This window comes from Ictidomys tridecemlineatus, chromosome 12, assembly GCF_052094955.1.
Source record: "Ictidomys tridecemlineatus isolate mIctTri1 chromosome 12, mIctTri1.hap1, whole genome shotgun sequence".
In the NCBI taxonomy this organism is placed as follows: domain Eukaryota; kingdom Metazoa; phylum Chordata; class Mammalia; order Rodentia; family Sciuridae; genus Ictidomys; species Ictidomys tridecemlineatus.
Window position 1 is genome coordinate 69,589,527 of NC_135488.1, and position 18,754 is coordinate 69,608,280.

Here is an 18,754-nt window from a genome sequence, read left to right on the forward strand (position 1 = left end):
AGTAACTAGAAAGAAGGCTATGACTTAACATCATCCATTCTGTCCTAATACATAGGACTTATCTTTCCCTTTCCATCATTAGGCTAAACTTTCGACTACCAATTTAATCTCTTCTGAAAGTTTACTGTTAAACTGTCCAAGAATTCCAAAAGTGAATTTTATGTGTGCCAAGCAGCCTATATTTTGGGTTCCAATATTCCACCCAGATTTGGCAAAATAAAACAGTTTACTATAATATAAAATTTATATTTGATGTAATACATTATTTTTGTCCTAGACATTGTTGTCATACATTTTCTGGCCCTAGTTTGGTGGATTTGCTTATTCATACAATGTAGAATGATAGAACACGTGTTTAAATTCAGATTTGGCTTCTGCTACTAAGAGTCTTTTTTGGGGGGGATCTTTTTTCCTCTTCAGTCTACAAAATGTTTTATTTACTATCTCTATATTTAACATCAGTCATAGGACAATGATAAATATTGAGCTTAACATGGGTGATGTTCTGAGTACCTGCTATATACAAGTTTCCTTTCTTCCCTCTTTCTGAAACCTCATTTAAATTCTTTTTATTTAATGAAGTTTATTTTCTAATTAAGGCCTGTTTTACCTTTCCAGCTGTATCTCATTCAGTTAAACTTGTATGTATGTATGTATTGCTTGCTTATAGTCTCAAAGCTTATCAGAGTTATGGTCCTTGATTTCCACAAATTTGGTCTTTATTGATCTCCTAACTAAATCCTTCACTCAAGGAACTTGCTGGCTAACTCTTTCTGGAGCATGTAATATGGAGTTTTTCCCTCTTTTCCTTTTTATTTTGTTATGATTTTTTTCTACCTGAAATGCGTTTTCTCCAGTTATCATAATCTAGTCTCAGGATCCAACTCAGATACTTCAACTCAGATAAAACCTTTTCTGAATCTTTTCCACCTTAATGGTATAATTTTCTTTGAAATCTTAGTACTTATGGTGTTTTGCATTAATAATATTGCCTCTCCTTTACTGATTTGGCTTGGGGTAATTGATTTACACTTCTATTTCATAAGTCAGCAAGTGTCAATATAGGGCATTATACCTTTACATTAACTCGAATATTCCCATAGCTTTTGGCATAATGAATGCTCAGTAATATTTCTGGAGTCAGTAATTGCATTATTGGTGTCTCTGGATACACAAAATTAAGAGTAGGGAGACTATACCCCTCAGTTTGGAACTTCTTCAATATCTAGTAAAACTCTTAAGAGAAGCCCACAATTGTTAATAGGAGAAATCATAAAGTATTTAATGGAAAGTACTAATCTAGAATATTAGGAAAAAAATTCCCTGGTTTTGAAGGAATGTCATCATCTGGTAACTTAGAAATATTAGCTATAAGAGGACTTCAATTTTTAGCTATTTAGTCAAATAGGACTATTAGGTAGTGGGCAGGCTAGCTAATTAGTTTGGACACCAACTTACGGTTAAATACTGTATCTGTTGGTTTTGTAATTTCTTTGTTCTTATAGGAATTAAGTCACATTATATTGGGCCATAAGTTTATATTGAGCTATTTATTTGAATATTCAGCTTAATATGATATTGTTGTTACGGTAAAATACAAAAATTTGTTTAGCATCTGTGTCTCCTGGGGTTCCTGGAATAAAGCTCCTAAAACCCTTAGAATTTCCTGAGTGATCACAATGTCTTGTGTTATTCATCATGAGCTTCTTTTAGATCATGTTTTAATTTATGCTCTTGAGGTTATTTAGAGTGGGGCTCCTAAGTAGCCTCAGAATGGGACTGGTAGCCTCAGAATGGGACTGGTGACCAGAAGGACTAAGTGACTAGAGAATTGCATCCGTCAGTCTCACCCTAAGAGTGGGGCATGACATCAAACTTTTGGGTTGGTGAACATATTAAAGCACTGGGAATGGCATGTCTGCAGAGAGAACTACAGAAACTCCACTGCTTACACCTGCTCCAAATACCTTGCCCTGTGCGTATTTTCCATTTGGCTGTTTTTGAGTTTGATGGTTGTTGCTTGTTTGTTTGTTTCTGAAAGGAGGTCTTGCAATACTAGGCAGGTCTCAAACTGGGCTCAAATTATCCTTTGTCCTCAGCCTCTTGAGTAGCTGATCTACAGTCATGCCCCAGTGCCTGGCTCTGAGTTGTAGTCTTTATAATAAACCAAGAAACATAAATGGTTTATTGTCTTGTTTTAGTTCTTCTGTGAGCTGTACTAATAAATTAGAGGACCCCTCAATTTATAGCCATTAAGTAGGTCAGAGGTACAGGAAGCCTGGGACTTTTGTTTGCCCCCCGAACTGGGAGTGGAGGAGTCTTTGGGGACTGAGCCCTTCAACTTGTAGGATCTGACACTAACTCCAGATAGGTGGTGTCAAAATTGAATTGAATTGTTGGCTGTCCAATTATTTAGTCAGAGAATTGGTTGATGTCAGAACACATTCTCCAGTTGCTGTCATATAAAGTAATGTAAGATATCAGTAAAAATATAAACACCACCAAAAAGCTCCATATCTACAATTAAAAACTGACCAAAACAGAATAGGAGATTTAAAATTCCAAAAAAGCCTAATTGTGAATTTCATGATTTCTGATACTAAAGCATTTGTTTTGGGAAAGTCTAGCTCTGTAAAAATTTACCTATTTTGTAGAATGTTCATGTAATTAGTGTTCCTCAGCTTCTCTGACTCAAGAAGAAGTAGGAGTTACAATATCTAGAATTTTCAAAATTACATAAGTTCTAAAAGTTGCATAAGACCAGTATTTGCATTCCAGATGAATGCTGGTATCCAGTGATCCTTGAGTCTGTAGTGGATTTCTTTTAGTGTGTTAGTGCTTTATTTGTTTGCTTTCCTGTTTATTGTAGCAGTTTTATTAAGGTACAATTCATATACCATGCAGTTTACCCATAATTGTGCAACCATCATCACAGTTTTAGAACATTCTCATCGCCTGAAAAAGAAACCCCATACCTTTTAGCCAATCCCCTAATTCAGCTCCCCACTCCACAACACACACACACACAGGCAACCGCTAATCCACTTTCTGTTTTTGGACTTGCCTGTTCTAGACACGTCATATAAATGGAGCCATACAAAAAAAAAAAATATGTGGTCACTGATTTCCTTCACTTAGTAAAATGTTTTAAAGGTTTATTCATGTGTTAGTACTTCATTCCTTTTATTTGCCAACTAATATTCCACTGTATGGTTGTATACCATATTTTGTTTACCTGTTCATTAGTTGTTGGACATTTGGGTTGTTTCACTTTTTGGCTATTATGAATTATGCTTCTATGAACACAGGCATATGATAACTTTGTTTAATCTAGAGGAACTGCCAGACTTTGTTTTCCAAGATGACTATACCATTTTACTTTTTCACTAACAGTGATTAATGATATCAGCTTTTTTAAATCTTTGCCAATATTGGTCATTAGCTGTTCTTTTTATTATAGTTATGCTAGTAGATCTGAAGTGGCGGTTTATTGTGGTTTTGATTTACATTTTCCTGATGACAAATAATATTGGGCATCTTTTTATGTATTTATTGACATATTTCTTCTTTGGGGAAATAATTGGATCCTCTACCAATTTTTATTTGGGTTATTTAATTCAGTAAATTGAACCCAGGGACTCTACAAGTGAACTACATCCCTGTTTTAATTTTTTATCTTGAGAACAGGATCTTGTTAAGTTGCTAAGGCTGGCCTTGAACTTGTAATCTTCCTGCCTCTGCCTCCTGAGTTGCTGGAATTTGTTATTTATCTTATTATTGAGTTGTCAGAGTTCTTTATATATTCCAGATACAAGTCTTTTTATCATATATATGATTTTCAAATATTTTACCATTCTGTGGGTTCTTTATGATAGTACTTTTGAGGTGTAGATTTCTTTTTAGGTTACTTATAGGTGATAAAAACCTACAAGGTGGGGGTGTAAACAGCCAGTTCAGGGAGGCATGCCCCATTTGATGTACAGAGAAACAGATCTCCATGGCATACCTGGCACCAAATTTTTATTTGTCTTTAAGTTTCAGTTTTCTTTTTATGATGTAAAATTATGACAACATACAGCGAAGAACAGCACTAACAGCAAACATTTCACCATCTCATGTAATGATATCTATACAGTACAGTATGAGTTAACTTGTTTGCTGACAGTTCAGTTCTTTAGTGCTTGTGATATTGCCTCTAAAACTAATGAAATAAGCTCTAACATAGTAGTAGAAAGCTGTTTTAGCTAGCTTCCCTACTTAGCCCTGTGACTTTCATCAAATAACTTACCTCTCTGGATATGGATTTTTCTCATCTATAAAATTAGAGAATTGAAAGGAAGATTGAATAGTAGATTCTTTCAGGTTCTTTTTGGCTTTAAAATGTGATTATATATTCCAGTAATATCAGTGATTTTTTTGTTGTTGTTGTTCATCTTCTTCCCTTAACATGAATGAACTATGCCTTTTTTACTTAGGTCTGACATTTATTTTCTCAAAAGGACTGTCTAGATGAATTTGACAAGTAAAAAACTGGGCACATATAGATATTCAACAAAAATTTGCTGTAGAGTAACAAATACCATCTATATGAATTGTATTGTGGGTTAGAGGAACATGACTTAAGCATCACCACTGAGGCAGAACTAAAGGAAGAAATAATTTACACACCTGATGAGGGTGTGGCTAGAAGTAAAGTGACTATGAGGAATGAGTCCGTGATTGTGTCATTGGAAGTATTCAGAGATCATTAGAAAAGAAGCAAGCTCTCAGAGGTCAGTTGGGTCCAAAGGTGAAACCAAAATCTCAACAACTAAGGAGAAAAAAATAGGACTATAAGAAAACGAACATCTGAGAAGACCTAGAAATTGTGAGGTAAGCACACTTTATTTGATTTGATTTTGTGGGGGAGTGATTTTTTTTAAAGAAGTGTCAGTGTACTGATAGTTTATAATTGGTCCTTGGGGGCTTGTTATTAAGCCTGTGTAAAAAAGCCTGGTCCTTAATTCAACTGAAATAATTGCCAGAGTCATTGAAGAGTAAGATAAAGAAGTTTAAGATACTTATAAGCCAAACCGGATATGTAAGTAGGGGAAAAGTCGTTGAGATAAAGGTGCTTGCCAAAGTTTCATAACTTTGATTCCCACCAACCAAGAAAGCTACTTAAAGTTTTGGTTATGTTTTTTATTTGTATTTGACTGGCCTCCATGATATTTTTTAATCAAATATTAGTGTAAATAAAAGCACATGTGACAAACAAAAGAAAGGGGTTTTTTGTTGTGGTTTTGTTTTATTTACATATGTATTTTGAAGTAGTCAAAATTCAGACTGGGGGACAAAAGCATAGAAATTTAATTCTAACCTTTTTATTCCTTATGATTATGGGTCTTTGTCCTATTTTTAAAAATTTCATTGTAATTACTTAGAAAATATGGAGGTTTTATCTTCAATATCATTAGAGCTCTTTAAGAAAAATATATTTCTTTAGAAGCTATAAACACAGAGCATAGTATACATAAGAAATTTGATATTCTTTTTTTTAAAATTTATTCTCATTTTTGTATGTGACAGTAGAATGCATTTTGACACATTTTTAGCCTCTTAATGTTCTATTTTTAACCATTAAGGGAGTAATGATGATATATCATATGGGCTGTTAATATCTCAGTTGCATAGGATTGAGCAACAAATAGACTTACAAAATTAAGAGAATTGGTATATTGATCCAAAGAGTGGGCAAGTTCTTAGATTTTTTTTTTTTTTTTTATGGAATCAACTTCAAAGTATAGATAGTCAACCAAACTACATTCTGTTTGGTATGAACACTGAACCTGTCATGTCCAACTTCTTGAGCAGTTTCGTCAGTCCAGAATCACATGACAAGGCAGGATTACCAGGTAGCATGTTCTTAAAATACAACCAGAGCATCTTTACATGTAAGTTTTTTGGACTGAACATAATCAAGATACCTGAGCAGATTTATTTCACTGTAATCTAAATGGGCCTGTTGCCAGTAGAAGGAGCAAAAGAAGTATTATCCAGATTTACTGAAAAACAGTTTTAAGGCGTATGACATATTTCTGGAATGCTGAGACCTGTAGAAACTAGCCACGAGAGAGGATGGTTTCATTCTGTGCCAAGTCATTAGTGACAAGATATTACTATAAAGATGATTTCTTCAAAATGTTGCTCTTTTGTCCTGTGGACACTTTGTGAGAATGCTTTGCAGATAAATCAGGGCCATTAAAAGTATGTTTTATGATACTTTAAAAAATACAGTATATTGATAGATAGGACTTTGAATGATTCTAATTAAGGTCACAAAGGGCACTTACTTTTCAGTCAGGTGTTATTAGTAATATACTATTCACTATAGTGTAATTGAATTAAGTCTTATTGGTTACATAGCCATTTAATAGGTGGCTGTGAACTGTGGGTATCAATATCAATTTTAGTGTTCCATTAATTATTTTTAACAATAGGGTTTAACACTTGAAGAATATTAAAAGACTTTAGACTCAAGTGGGGCTTCAGTTTAATGACTGAGTTATATAGATTATTTGCATGTGCACCTTATTGAACAAGTATGAACCAGCATTATTTTTGTGACTTAACTTTAGTATTCTTTAAAAAAAAAAAAAAGCATAATTAACACAAAGTGGTTCCACTTTTGTTTAGAGGGACAGACTTGGTTTATTCCCTGTGAGAAAATAGATTTATTTTGTTAAGAAAGGGTATGGGGAAATTAATAATACAGGTAGCAACTCCTTGAATAGAATTTATATATAGGCAATCTGAGAGCAGCAAAAGTCATTAAGTAGGGTGCCTACAGTAGCTATTTATTGAAGTTTGTCCAGTCCCAACTTATCTCTGGGTACAGCTGTCATTTCTCCATGTTTGTGAGCACCAAATGAATCTAGTTTATTTTAAAGTGTAAAGCTAGAAATAAATAAATATAATCAACTGGAAATGTGATTAAATGTTCAGTTTTTATGTCCTGGAGTATATAGAATTTTAGGACTAAATTTAAAAATTGGATTCATTTAGTAGTGCTAAAAGTGTACTTTCTTTACATATGAATTATATTTTTTTCCAAATGGAATTTTTAATAGATTATCATATTAAATCTGTTAAAGTAGTCTATTTTGCTCTCATGAAAAGGTAGTTCTCTATCTTGAATATTTTTCTGACATTTATAGAGCATTTATATTGTTAATTCAGACAGCCTTTTTAAGAAATAGAATACTTTTCTCTTTTCAAGTACCTTATTCCATAGCTTGTTATTAAGCCTGTGTAAAAATTGTTCTGTGCTTCCTCTTACTTCCGTTTCTTCCCTTTTGGGCTACAGACTTCCTTAGGGAGGAGGTGAAAAAGAAGTGAATTTTCACTTCAGCCAATAGAATCTAGAATTATGTAGTATTTACCTACTTTGCGTAACACAGGCCCACCCACACACATTATGAGGTGCTTAAGTGAAAGAACACTGAGCAGACAGCTAGCTTATTCAGTGTGTCATTCCAAATGTATTTGGCAGATGCTTTAATACTATCTGGATTTTATCCTCTAATGAGAATGTTATTTGTCTAGCTTGTGGTGATAGCGATGGAATAAAAAGGTAGGTGTTCTGTTGCTTAATTTTAAGTGTCACATTGTCGGTGCTTCAGGTTAAAGTAAGCTTGCAAAAAAGAATGATTTGAAGCATAATTAAATCATTTATATTTCATTTTTCATATTCAGCTTTAGAAGTGTATTGTATGAATTAAATTTCCTTCCAACTTAGGGAAAGGGTTGAATAAATCTCAAACACCATTCGGGTTGTTAGGGTGGATTTACATCATTATTCTTATTTCCCATCAGTCATAAAGAAAGCCTAAGAAATATAACTACAGGTGTTTATTGTCTGTTCATTATAGATCAATAGAAAACTGAAAGCTGCTCATTTTTAATATTTTAAAATCTAAGCTATAGTTTTTTTACATATATTAGAATGTAATGTTGTCTGTTTTTTTCTTTTCAGTTATAAAATCTGAGAATTATGTTGCTTTCTGAAGGAAATTGCTTGTTGCCAGAATGATGGTGCTGTCATTGTACTTTGCTTAGCTGTTGACAGCTTATTCACAATCTTAGTTTCTTAGCCATAAATCTCCTCCCAAGATCGTTTCAAGAAAGAGATCTGGGCCTTTGTGAAAACTATAATTTAATATTTAAACATTATCATAATATGGGAAAAATTATAAGGAATTTTAAAAAATACTAACAGTTATGCTATATAGGGATTTAAGTAACATTTCTACCTGGATATTTTGATTGTTCTTCTGATATAGTGGGAAGAGCTTTAATAATTTCAAGTCTGATGATTGATTAGAGGGACTCTTTCTGCTAAAAAAGTGAACAGTTATAAGTTTCCTAGCAGTTTTCTTTTCTGAAGCATTTTCTTTTCATCAACAGAAAAAGTATAATTGAAGTTTTTGTCTTCCTGTAGGACATTTATGAACAGCTTGATCTAGATCCTAGAATATTGACATGAATTTTGATCCAATTTTCTAATCTTTTCCTGAGGAAGAAGTATTTACTCTTTTGTATAAGATGGACGATAAGTCAGTGACAAGGGGAAAAGTACAAATGGGGGAAATTGATCATAATTTATGTAATCGGAGTATTTGTAACGTGATAATATAATAATAACCAGAGTGTCAGAATGATAGAAAATTTAAAGAAATATTCCTGTTAGGCTGAGTCTGTATGTAGCTCAGTAGCCGAGCACTTGCCTAGCATGTGTGAGGTACTGGGTTTGATTCTTAGCACCACATTAAAGTAAATAAGTAAAATAAAGGCATGCTGTCCATCTACAACAAAAAAAATTAAATATCCCTACTATTTGAATTTATTATTTTTCTAATGAAAATGGTTAAATAGGAATACCATACTGAGTGATTTAAAATATTCATTCTTCTAAAAAATAAAATAGCATGTTCTTAGCCTCCTACACACAGTGTCTCTAAATTACTGTTATAAAAATTTATGGGAAACACATTATGATTTGGTCAAAGAAAGATCAGCTCCTACTCTTGAGAACTTACCATGAACCAAAAAGAAAAATTAAAACTCATAAGGTGAAACTTGTTGCCTGGTTGTAGTGGTGCATCTTATAAAACGCAGCTATGCATGAGGCTAAGACAGCATGATCCCAAATTTGAGGTTTGTCTAAGCAACTTAGTAAACCCTGTCTCAAAATTTAAAAAAAAAAAATTAAAAAGAACTGTGGGGATGTAGCTCAGTGGTAGTATTAATTGTCATTTTACAATGATGATAATAATCTTAAAATTATTTCCTCTCTATTGATAGCTGGCTTTACTGAAGAAAACCATGTTAAGAGATTTATTTGTAATTCAAATTTTCAACTCTATTTTTTCTTTTCCCATTCCTTTTGGATGGAACTTATTATGGAATTTTGAAATGGGAAAAATTAAAGTCTTCCCTACAAGAAGAGGGAATACATGTTCTAACTGATTTGATTTAGATGTAATGTTTTCCTCTATCGAGAATCAAATATAACATTCAGCCTTGAAATTAAAGTTGTGGTTTTTAAGGTCTTTGAGTATATCTTAGGTCTATTATATACTAAGAGCTGTAGAAAACTAGAATTTTCTACAGAGTATCAAAGTTATCCACAAAGACTAGGTTATGTTTATTTAGATACCGAGAAATAAATATGAATCTTTTAGAAAATAATTAAATCCTAAGTGATGGAGCAGCTTCACCATAAAGTGAACCAAGTATTTATTAAGACCTACTTTTGTATGCCTGATTAAATACATAGTAGACATTTAACAAATACTTAATTTTTTAAAATATTACTTTATGTACTTGGAAATCACTGTTTTAATCTTACAGTTTGAATAATTTGAAGGTACCCCAAAGTTTTATAAAAGGAAGAATTAGCTGGGCATGGTGGCACATGCCTCCATCCCAGCAGCTGGGGCAGGGCATACTGAGGCAGGAGGATCTCAAGTCCAAAGCCAATCTCAGCAACTAAGCAACTTTGTGAGATCCTTTCTCAAAAAAATGAAAAACAGGCTGGACATGTGGCTCAGTGGGTAAGTGGCACCTGGGTTCAATCCCCAATACCAAAAAGAAAAAGAAATAGGTCTGGTCCAGTAATACATGCATGTAATCTCAGAAATTTCAAAGGCTGAGGCAGGAGGATTGCAAATTTGAGGCCAGCCTGGGCAACTTAGTGAAACTTTGTCTCAAAATAAAATTTTAAAAGGAGTGGGGATGTAGGTAAGTGGTAAAGTACCCCTGAGTTCAGTGACCAGTACTGCAACAACAGAAAATAGTGAGTATTTAATGAGTGAATCAGGCACATGACAACATTCATATCATTGCAGCTTTGTTGTTCTCATTCAAACCTTGTGACAAATCATGTGAGGTATGGGAAATATTTTCACTATTTTGTATACTGTGAAAATAACGTGGGACAGATCTGATTTTTAAATTTGGGGATTTGTTAAGAACTGAATATAGCCCTTTTGACTGTGAGGGGCTCAAATTCTTGGAGTTGGCCATATGTGCAGTTATGGCTTAGAACTTCACAAATGTCTTTTCTGATATGAAAACAATAGTATTATAATGAAATAATTAGTGATAATTTTTTTAAAATACTATACTTGTTAGCTTAAGATTTATAATTTAAAGCTTTTTAAATGAAATGTATCAAAATTACCCAGAAATTCTTTTTATTCTTTACTTTTTCTTCTCCCAGCCGCCACTTCTATTCATGTGGATAGGTAGACAAGATTGAAAAGTTCAAATACTGTTAAAAGATTTCAGTGTACAACATTAATTTAGAAGTTATTATATAACTGCATATACAAAGTGTTTTCTAAAATCACCTGGAACATTGAGCAGTAAAATTGTCCTTTTATGTTTTTGTTCTGTTTTGTTTTACCTTTTTTAAGGAAAAAGAAAAGAAAAGAAAAACATGAAGCATGGTTCTATCAAATTCTGACAAGTACATGAATTGCTCAGATGCAGTGTCACTCTGTCCAGTGAGTGCCCAAGTGTCACTTGTGCAGTGACCTCTTTCCTGACCAAAGGGCTATAGTTGGAACAGTTTCACCTAAGAGAAAGGACATGAGACCCTGCAGGCACTGTGATTTGGCAGGACCAAGTAACAGGGAACTCTCACACCTTTAGGTTGTAGGAAGGCTAAAAGGAGGAAAATTTGAGTCTCAGATTCATATTTTCAATGCCTTATATTATATTTAAAGGGCATTTTTGTTTGCTTTCAATTTTTGTTATCTTTTTTAAAAACTTTCTATTTTGAAGTAGTTTTGATCTTAGAAATTAGAAAACAAATGCATCAACTTTACATATACCCTTTACTCAGTTTCCTCCAATATTACCATTTATATAACCAGAGTGTATTTACCAAAACCAGAGGTTAACAATGACACAATACTACTTACACAACTTTAAGTCATATTCAAATTTCACCAGTTTTCCCACTTTTCATTTTTCTCTTCCAGGATCCAATTTATGATCTCATGTAATTGTTACATCTTCACAATCATCTCCAATCTGTGACAGTTTCTCAGTTTTAACTTGCCTTTTGTAACCATGGAACTTTTAACAAGTACTCGTAGTTCTTTTGTGGAATGTCTGTCAATTTGGATTTGTCTGGTGTTTTCTTGTCATTAGATTGAGGTTATCCATTTTTGGGCAACATCCCTCAGATATGTGATATGAAAATATCTTATTACTGGCATTATTAAATTTGATCAATGTCTGCCAAGTTTGTCCCATTGTAAATTTACTATTTTCCCCCGTATAATTCATAATTATCTTAGGAGAGATACTTTGATACTATTGTTGCCATTAAAAAAAATGTGTGGAACTTATTTATTGTTTTAATAAAAACAAAGACTAGAGAAAACTCAGATTATTCTATTTCTGGGAGTAATTTGACTTCCCCAACTAATCATAATATTTTTGTGAGAAAAACCCAGGGCCTATATAAGATTAATATTGCTTATTCCTGGAAATAAAACAGTGCCCCTCACTTAATGTTTCACGTTTAAATCCCGTAGGTTAATGGGCTTTAAAGTGTTTGGGAAAATAATTATGCATATTTTTCACCAAGTTTAGAATTTATCCAAGGGCTTTTAGGGGTTTTTTTGTTTGTTTGTTTGTTTGTTTTGTTTTGGTTTTAGCAGGGATTGAACCCAGGGGCATTTAACCACTGAGCCACATTCCTAGCCCTTTCTTTTTTTCATTTTATACTGATATAAGGTCTCACTAAGTTGCTTAGGACCTTGCTAAATTGCTGAGGCTGGCTTTGAACTTGCAATCCTCCTGCCTCTGCTACTGAGTTGCCAGGATTAGGCCTGTGCCACCATGCCTAGCTTATCCACGGTACTTTTAACAATTGATTACATTACTGAGAAAATTAAAATAGTTATTATAGAAGTCTATTTTTAAAAGCTGTTGGGACAATAGTATTAGTTATACAAGCAGTACTTTAGTAACAAAGTTGTTAGGGGATTTTTTAGTTCTTGTTTAATTTAGTTTCCCAGTGTAATTTCCCCTCTTCCCCTACCCAATGTACTGCAGACTGTAATTATTTCAGCAATTCCATGGTGGTATAAGCTTGAGGTGTATGACCTTGGTTTTCTTGCCTATGAAATAAGGTTTATAATAGTTTCTGTCTGGTAAGGTTGTTCAAGGCTTAAATGACTTAATACATATAAAGTGCTTATAAAGTGCTTATTTAGAACAGTACTTGGCATAGAGACAGAACTCAGTGTTAGCCATTATCAAAAGGTATTACCAGTGTTGGATGCTGACTTTAGAAAATGATAGAATTTCCCACAAATATAGTTTAATCTTGTGTTTTTACTCCAAATAATTGTCAAATTCCACCAGATTTACTGCTTCTGCAGAATTTTCATTTTATGTTTTAATGGTTCATAGGGGAATTTCTAGTCTTGCTTTTTGAGAAGCATATTATCATTTTAGGAATTTTGGGAATCTAAAATGGTTGAATGCAGGCCAAGAACAGAAAAGGACAATAAAAATGTTTGAGTTCTAATTATGCTTTTAAAATGACATCTTTTAAGTATGAATAATTAAGTGATTATATGGGGGAAGGTGGTGAGGCTGTTTCATAACCCCTTCTCCCAATCAGTAATACTGCCCCTGCAGTCATTTTTTTAGCTATAACTTCTAGGGAGCATGTGAAACTTTCTGTCCCTAAATAGTCTGAACTCATTTCTAATGTTTTTCTTCCTGATAGTACCAAGAATTTACCTCAGTGCAATACCCTTCTTTCTCCCTTTGGGTTCCTGATTTTTAAAACAAGTATGCAAAGTCTACCTCATTTACTGAACTTTTTTATTGTGGGTAACTACCAGGAAACAGGATTGACAAATAGGCTGAGCATTGAGGAAGCGACAAAAGTTCAAATAATCTCAAAAAGCTCTAGTCATTGTTGCATAATTGTTATTAGTCTGTGAAGTATACCTTTTTAGGGTTTATGCAGGTATATTTTATAATCTCTCTTCTAAATGGTCCCTAATATAGTCTCTTATTCTTATTTAGGAATTAGCCCATTCATCCTTAACTAGAGTATGAATTAGTGGTAAAACCTAAACTACTTCACCTAGGATCCTTAGTTTCCCTATTTATAAAATGGGGATAAATGATTATAAGAATTTTCAACTCAATTCACAGGGCTATTATGAAGGTCAAATTAAATAATCTTATGTGAAAGTATTTTGCTAATTAACTTTCGGTACCTGTGAAAAAATAGACCTTAACCCAAAATTGATTCAGATCGACACCCCTCTGACTTATAAGGATTTCCCTGTTTTCCAAAGCCTGCTTTTATTTTTTCTAAGTATGGTCTCTAGGTCCAGAAAGATACTTCCTTATCTGCCTATAGTACTGGCCTTTTAACTATTTCTGTTGCCACCTCAGCTCTAGTCCCTTTCCTTCAACCATTTGAGAGAGGTTGTCATAAAACAATATTTCATTTTTTATATAATAACAACATTTTAACCATTCTCACTCTCACTGCAACCTCCTTCAAAGCTGTTGCCTTCACTAACAGAAGGCTTAAAATAAATAACCTAATAAGACATCATTGGTATGTTATTAAGTACCTTACTACCTGTTAAGTTTTATGCCAAAAGCTAGGGGAAATTCCCCTCTTTGCAACAAATTCTATTACCCCTAATTTAAAATTAGAGCGATGGTTTTTACAGTGGAACAGTGAGACATTTTTGATGTCAAGACCAAGGATGTCCTGAGCCTCTTACAGCACACAGGTCAGGCCCCTCCAATGTCAAAATGTCAGTGATGCCCAGACCTTTAAACCCTAGTTTATAAAGAAATAAATTCAGTCCTTGGCAAATATGTTAACTACTTTTCCATCTGAATGAAAATAAGTTATCTTTGTAGGTGATAGACTCTCAGCATGTCATGAAGCTACTCTTGCTAGAGGAGGCTGGGAGTTTGTGCATTTGGCATCTTGTATCTTGGGAAAGGGAACATGAATCTTACTTCCTTGCCCTGCTATTTTGAGCAAATAAAATAGTAATCTCCAGCTACCATCTCTGACACTATTGTTTCTCCTTTTGTGTAAAAATTCCGCTTATTAATTCTGCTGATTGTGAAAGTAGGAAAAATGTGATTGAAGTATCACTCTTACCAAGAAACTACTATACATTTACCTCCATTCAATCATAAGCTGCTTTGGTTTCATAAAGTAGGCTCCCCCCCCTAAAATATACCTGAACAGTTCTTTCTGTTTGAGTCATCCTCTTGAAATCAACCACACAGGGACTCTTGGGTAGATGGAAATCTTTCATCAGAGATAGTAAATACAGTCCACTTTTTTTTTAACCATAAAGCAGCATTATAACATTTCATATTTTAAAGTTTCCTCTTTTCCATCTAGCATCCCTTTATGCCTACCCACGTGCCACCAAAATAGAAGTGTTCAAAAGATTGGGTAAACATCAAAATAAGATTGGTTTTGTCCCTTATTTAGTATTTGTTTTAGTTCTTTTTTATTTTTCAGAGCAGGAATTTTGTATTTATGTTTACTGGCATTGTTAAATTTGATCAATGTCTGCAAAAGCAAAAGACTAAGTAATGTAACTAGTAAAAGAAAACATTATGTTGAGGGAAGATTTATTTCCCAGTTTCCCTTTTTGAGATGAAACTGACAGTTATAGAAAGTTTTCCCTTTAGGAAGACATAGTTTGAAAATAATTATACTTCACCGGTCTTCAGAGAACATATGGCTAGACAGTGATATCTATCAAACAAATAAGATTATTCCTAAGAAATATCTTATGACCAACTTTTCATGTTCTTCCAAACCTACACAGAAAATAACATTATTTCAGAATATGTTTATTGAAAAAAATGTTTTAACTTAGGAAGATTAGTTCCTGCCTTTGAGAGCAACATGCTTAATTTTTAAGGATGAAGCAGAGCTTCAAAGTAATAGATATTATAGAAAACAGCATCATAAGCCAGGTGGTGCACACCTGTAGTCCCAGCTACTCTGAAGATTGAGACAGAAGGATCACAAGTTTGAGGCTAGCTTAGGCAACTTTGTGAGAACCTGTCTCAAAATCAAAAGATGTAGGGATGTACCTAAGTGATAGAATACCCCTGGGTTCAACTACCAATACCAAAGACAAAGAGGAAAAAGATTTTAAAAAAAAAAACTTTTTCTCTTAATATTTTTTTCTAGTAGGGTAGAATTAATGGTGCTATTGTTTCATGTTCTTTGAGCTAGAACACCTTGGGAAAAACAGCTGTATACATGGAGTCTAACCACCAAGAAGTGGGACCAGTAATTGAAGCATTAGAATTTTTTTGTGTGTGTACACACCTATTTCAAGTTGTCAAGTGCATGACTTCAGGAATTCATTTTGAAGAACTACATGTCTTAATCAGATTTTTAAATATGGAGAGAATAAATGAGAAAGTGAATGCACAAGCATAAGCTTAGCTTGAATATTGTCAAAGTTTCAGGAGACCAGGCTCTAGCTCCTATGCTGTGTTAAAAATTGTGACCCAGCCGGACACTACCCTGTAATCCTAGCATCTCAGAAAGCTGAAACAGGAGGATCACAAGTTCAAAGCCAGCCTCAGCGATGGCAAAGTGCTAAGTAGGGCTGGAGATGTGGCTCAGTGGTCAAGTGTCCCTGAGTTCAAACCCTGGTTACCCGCCAAAGAAAAAAAAATTCTGACCCATTTTGAAAATCATAAGAGTATATCAGCTTCTTTTATGACAATCACCTATCAACATGTGTTAGAAATTCAATGAAGTTTCAAAAAAATAACTGTCAACATTTTATTTGTAGTTTAGTAATGCCAGATATATATTAATTAATCATATGCCATTTTAAACTTAAGAAAACTGTTTATCTTGGGCTATTTAAGTATATAAATAACCAGTACTACTAAATTGTTTTATTTTAGATTATTAAAGACAAAAATAGAAAATAAGTTTGAGATTGTTTCTGTGGTAGAAACTTCAGTGTCAAAGATAAATTATTTTAAGATCAGCCCTTCTGAGGCATCTAAGCAGAGTAATAAGAATATGTCTGAATGGAAAAACATACTGTTTTTCTTGGCTAATGTGGCCAAGGGCTTTAAAAAGTGTAGACTAAAGGGTATATGCTAACCTCTACTTTTATTCTTTTTAGTTTCTCATCTAAGCTGTTTCTTTTACTATAGAGGCACTAGAACTAAACCTACATAATGTAATGCTATGGATGTTATGTGTAAATTCTTATGTCAGGACCAGATGGTTGCTTATATTTTTTCTAACTTCAAAATTCTCTTCATTTCTACTTTAGTTCCTTCATTTTTAGAGATCAAGAAACAGATTGCATTGTTCAGAGAGAGCTAGAACTAGAACATAGGCTAATATTTGCTAGCCATTTGATATGACACTTTCATATTTTTGCCATATCCATGCTGATATTATTTAATAATATTTAAATTGACTTCTTTAAATGAATAAACTTTTTTTAAACAAACATTTTTGCTACTAAACATAGACGTTATCACTTCTTTAAATAGAAAGTAACTCTGAGTAAAAATCCAATCAAAACAAGACAATGCTATTAAAATTTAATTTAAATTTAATTAATTAATATTATTAAATTTTTATTTCTTGCTGTTCTTGGTTCAGAAATGTGTCAAGGCAATGTTTTCATGTTTGATGGCATCATCCTAATTGAAAAGAAAAAGCACAGTTAAGACCTCCAGTTAAGCTTCTGCATTCCTTTTTTAAATGGAATGCTTCTTAGGAAGGAAATAAGAGGATATAAAGACATGTTTATATGCTCAGCTGTGTTGGGATATTTTTTGTCTTTGTTTTCTGGCTTTTGCTGTGCTGGGGATTGAACCCAGTACCTTGCAAGTGATAAGCAAATACTCTACCATTGAGCTACATCCCAGCCTTCAATTATGATTTCATGTATACCAGAAAGAAGGTCTTTTATGAGAAACAAAAATTGTTCTTTGGTTCATTTGAATTAATTTTTTAAACTCTTAAATTTTGGCATTGAAATTTTTAGTTAGCATCAGTTTCATTTTCTAAATAAGGAGTTTGATCAGTGTAGTTCATTTTTGCTTAAGACATTTCCACACAATGCTAACATCTGACAATTATGGTGACATGTATTGATATCTGTTACCTAAATTTTAAACAATCTAATGAGTTAAAATCTTGATCAACAAGACAACAAGAATGAATTTATTTTGGAAGATGAGAGGGTTTTTGTTTTTTTGGTTGTGTTGTTGTTGTTGTTTTAGTTCATTTGAACAGAGGAAATGTTTTCCTTAAAATAGTTTTAAATATGCTTCATTTCTTTAAAATAAATCAGTATTTTTGAACTTTCAATAAAGTTAGCATATTTGTCAGATTGCTGGTCTAATAGTGTTATATTGCTTTCAAAGGATTAAAGGTGTCAGAATAGCTAAGCTTTCTCTGATTTGATTTGATCTCATTGAACTAAATATTCTGTTCTTGCCTTCTCTCCAGAAGTGCCACTATTGTAGACTGTATTTCAGTGTACTGTAGAAAAAGACATTTTTTTTTATTCATGAGTTTCCTGTAAAACATATTGGTGGAAGTATAAAAACAGGAGACATTTATGGGCTAGGTAGTAATAAGAGTTTTATTGTGAAACCTTTGTAACAGTGTTCATCAGGAAAACCAGAGAGAGAAACAGATAAAGAAACTGATGGTCCCATTAATCTGTTAATGAACTAGACATGATAGTATTCGAGGATTTGTTTATATAGGGATTTTTTTTATTTATCAGAGTGTTTATCTTTTGTTTTTCATACTTAGGTTAAATTTATATTTTTTAATTAAACTTTTTATTTTGAGATAATTGTAAATTCACATGCAATTGTAAGAAAGAACAGAGATTGTGTATCTTTACCCAGCTTATCTCAGTGGTTATGTCTTGCAGAACTATAGTTCTGCAAGAATATATATATAGCAGAATATCACAGCCAGGATATTCTTCTTAGGTTTTGGGGTTTTGTTTTGTTTTGTTTTGTTTGTTTTTTGGCAGTGCTGAGAATCAAACTCAGTGTCTTCCCTTCTTGCATGTGCTAGGCAAGCACTTTACCACTGAGCTACATCCCCAGCCACAGCCAGGATATTGACATTGATAGAAATGTTTTTTGTTTTTGTTTTTATCTCTATCACCAC

General features: G+C 33.2%; 1 protein-coding gene across 2 annotated transcripts in view; it reads left to right on the forward strand.

Annotated features, from left to right (window-relative positions):
* Peli1 (pellino E3 ubiquitin protein ligase 1) overlaps positions 1-18,754 on the forward strand; it is a 55,733-nt gene that overhangs the window by 21,128 nt on the left and 15,851 nt on the right. The window contains exon 1 of one of the 2 annotated variants that reach the window (XM_040271048.2): positions 7,473-7,612. The exons of the other annotated variant lie outside the window; for it this stretch is intronic. The gene's annotated coding sequence lies outside the window, so the exon portion shown is untranslated. Of the gene's footprint in view, positions 1-7,472; positions 7,613-18,754 lie in introns of those variants that run through there. 2 annotated transcript variants of the gene reach the window in all.